Genomic DNA, 3,898 nt, shown 5'->3' on the forward strand with positions numbered 1-3,898 from the left:
CCCCATCCTCCCCCCCGCTGGCGGACATGCCAGTTTACCTCCGCTTCGCACTCCTCACCTGCCTGCCCGGAAATATCGCTTCAGACGCCGGGGAAAACGTGCTGGTCAGCTGGTGAAGCTTAAAGCTCTGTGTGCTGCATCTTCCTCTTCAGCTGGTGGTCATGGTTTCCAATGCCAGCTTCCCGCGTGCCCGGACCAGGTAAACAATGAGAGTTGTCAGCCAGTGCCTCGCGTGAGCCGACCCGGAGGGGCTGTTATTGAAAATCTGAGGCCACTGATGCGCGCTAACCTCACCGCTGCTAGCTCCACTTCGGACAGTATCTGGATGTGTTTGGTCAATGCAAGATCTGTTACCAACAAAACTTTTATCCTCAGGGACTACTTTCAAGAGCATGAGTTAGACTTTTTCTGCATCACAGAGATTTGGATGTCTCCGGGTGAGTCCAGCGCCTTGACGGAATTATTGCCACCAAACTGTCTGTGTTTTAACGCCCCGTGGCCATCAGGCCGGCGCAGTGGTGGATTATTAACAATATTCAAACCAACTTTTGCCTGTAAACAACTGCCCATCCCAGTTTCTCGTGCCAGCTTTGAGCTGAGCATCTTTGAACTCGGACATTCGCCTTCGACGTTATTTGCACTCATCTACCGCTCACCTCGATCTAAGAACTTCATAAATGAGTTTTCTGACTTCTTGGCTGAAATCACACCAAAATATGATCATGTTTTCATTATTGGGGACTTTAATTTGCACGTGTGCTGTCAGGAGAAGCCCTTGGTTAAGGACATGTTTTTTCAGACCACACGCCAGTCCAATTTGAGCTCACCCTCCCCCATCTAACTTCTAAGTCGTGCATTCCTGCACGTCACAGTCGGACCATTAACCACTTCACTGCCACACGTTTCACAGATGTTTATAACTCTGAAATGATCATTCAGCCCCCAGTGTTTCTCACCACCACTGAGCAGCTGACATCCCAGTTCAACTCAGTCTGCTTAAAGACTCTGGATCATGTTGCGCCTGTTAAAACCAAAAAATCAAAACTCAGAACAGAACCTTGGCTGAGTGACGTCACCAAAGCTGTTAGGCAGCAATGTAGGAGGGCGGAGCGAAAGTGGAGGAAAGACAGGCTGCAGATCTCTTTCCAGATACTTAAAGAGAGTTGGCGCCGTTATCAGAAAGCAGTAAAAGCTGCTAAATCCAAATACTTCTCTGATATAATTACCTCAAACTCTCGCAACCCACGTGTCCTCTTCTCCACCCTAAACTCTGTTCTCCACCTCACTGAACCACCACCTCTGGAAGCCTCGACTGAGCTGTGCGACAACTTCTTACATTTCTTTTTGGAAAAAATTGCGACCACCAGGGCTCTCATTTCCCCTCCAACTCATGACCCATCCATCCCACCTCAATCTGTAGCTCCTTTTGACCATTTTGAACCCATCACTCTGTCTTCTCTAGAGCAGGTCATGTGCAGCTTGAAACCTTCTGGCTCCCCCTTTGATGTGCTCCCCCCTCGACTACTAAAGGAGGTTTTTCCAACTCTAGGTCCGTCCATTCTTGATATAGTAAACAGTAGTTTATCCACTGGAGTGGTGCCAAAATCCTTTAAACATGCTGCTGTCCAGCCTCGCCTGAAAAAACCAAACCTTGACCCCTCAGTCGTTTCCAACTTCCAGCCTGTCTCCAAACTCCCATTTGTTTCTAAAGTACTGGAGAAAATAGTCGAGTCCCAGTTGAAGTGCTTCCTGGAAGGTCACACCATCTTAGAGCTATTCCAATCTGGCTTTAAACCTCTCCACAGCACTGAAACTGCCCTGCTGAAGGTCTTTAACGACATCATTAGATCCACAGATACTGGTGATTCTGTGCTGCTTGTCCTGTTGGACCTCACAGCCGCCTTTGACACCATCGACCATGAGGTCCTCATTGCTAGGTTGGAGCAGTGGGTGGGCGTCACAGGATCAGCCCTCAATTGGTTCAGATCTTACCTCACTGACAGATCCTTTTGTGTCTCCATCAAGGATTTTAGTTTCGCAGAGGCAGAGCTTAAATGGGGGGTTCCGCAGGGGTCCATCCTGGGTCCCCTCCTATTCTCTTTATACCTGCTGCCGCTTGGTGCTATTTTCCGGAAAAACAACATGCCCTTCCACTTCTATGCCGATGACTGTCAAATTTACTTCCCCCTAAGACACAATGGTACATGCTCTATTCAACCGCTGCTCAACAGCCTGGCTGACATCAGGGACTGGATGGCTTTAAACTTCTTAAGTTTCAATGAAAAGAAGTCTGAAGTCATGTTGTTCCCTCCCAACAACACGATCACAAACCACTGCATCGACCTTTCCGCTCTAACCCTGTCAGAAAAACAAAGAGTCACTAATCTGGGCGTGATAATGGACCCTTCCCTGAAACTTAACAATCATGTAAACATGATTGTTAAATCATGCTTCTTCCAACTGAGGCGGCTGTCTAAACTGAAGCCCATATTGTCCAAAAATAACCTAGAGACAGTAATACATGCATTCATTACATCTAGGCTTGATTACTGCAATTCACTCCTGTTTGGTATCAGTCAGACCTCCATTGCACGACTACAACTGGTCCAGAATGCAGCAGCCCCATTTTTAACCAGTACAGGCAAAAGAGAGCACATTACACCAGTTTTGGCCTCACTGCACTGGTTACCAGTTCACTTTCGAATCCAGTTCAAAATACTCATGTATGTCTACAAATCACTGAACAGTGTCCCCCCCCCCCCATCTCTCTGATTTGCTACAACCGTATGTCCCACCACGTTCCCTGAGGTCAGCGGACCAGTTGCTCCTCACAGTTCCAGGAACTCGTCTTAAGTGCAGAGGTGACAGGGCCTTCTCTGTAGCAGGACCAAGACTTTGGAACGAGTTACCTCTGCTTGTCAGACAGGCCCCTTCCCTCTCAGTTTTCAAGTCCTGTTTAAAAACTCTCTACTATTCAGTAGCTTTCAACACCAGATGATCTGTGTTTGATCCTGTATGCTCCACAGTGGTTTGTCATCATTATCTGCATCGTTTTTATGTCTATATTCTGATTTACCTCATTTTGTATTTTGCTTCGTGTGTTACCTGTTGTTCTGTCTGTACAGCACTTTGGTTGGTCTTGTAGCTGTTTTAAGTGCTTTATAAATAAAGTGGTATGGTATTGAGTCACGAGAACTAATTTTCAAGAGCGACCTGTTTTTGGGAGCAGATGGTGGGGGTTCAGGGCCTTGCTCGGGGGCCCAGAGTGGGGCGAATGAGGGTGGAGGCAGGGGTGGGTGTTTCACCTTTTCCACCCAAATTTTGATGTTGCTGATGCAGGGAGTTGAACCGGCGACCTTCAGATCACAGGCCCACCTTCCCTAATCTCTGCACCACCACTCCTTATTAATGCTTTCAAAGTATTATCACAGTTTGTGTTGTTTGTTCCATTAATTTTACTCCTGTTGATGTTACTGTTGCAGCCTTTGGTAACCGCTTGTTTTAAATGTGCTCTATAAATGAAGTTGACTTGACTCTGAGGCCTGTGCAGTCTGAGATGGAGCTTATTATTAATGTTTTTTTACATTTCTCTGAGCTTTACAGTCTGTGCACCACTTGCTCTGGAGCAGATACAGTGAGGCAAAGAAGTATTTAGTCAGCCACTGATTGTGCAAGTTCTCCTACTTAGAAAGATGAGAAAGGTGTATTTTTCATCACAGGTTCACTTCAACTATGAGACAACATGAGGAAAAATAATCCAAGAAATCACTTTGTAGGATTTTAAAAGAAGTTATTTGTAAATTATGGTAGAAAATAAGTATTTGGTCAATAACAAGCAAGATTTTCTGTGTCTCTCAGACCTGTAACTTCTTCTTTAAGAAGCTCTTCTGTCCTCCAC

The sequence above is a fragment of the Nematolebias whitei genome, chromosome 3 (assembly GCF_014905685.2).
Source record: "Nematolebias whitei isolate Nwh7 chromosome 3, NemWhi1, whole genome shotgun sequence".
Lineage (NCBI taxonomy): Eukaryota > Metazoa > Chordata > Actinopteri > Cyprinodontiformes > Rivulidae > Nematolebias > Nematolebias whitei.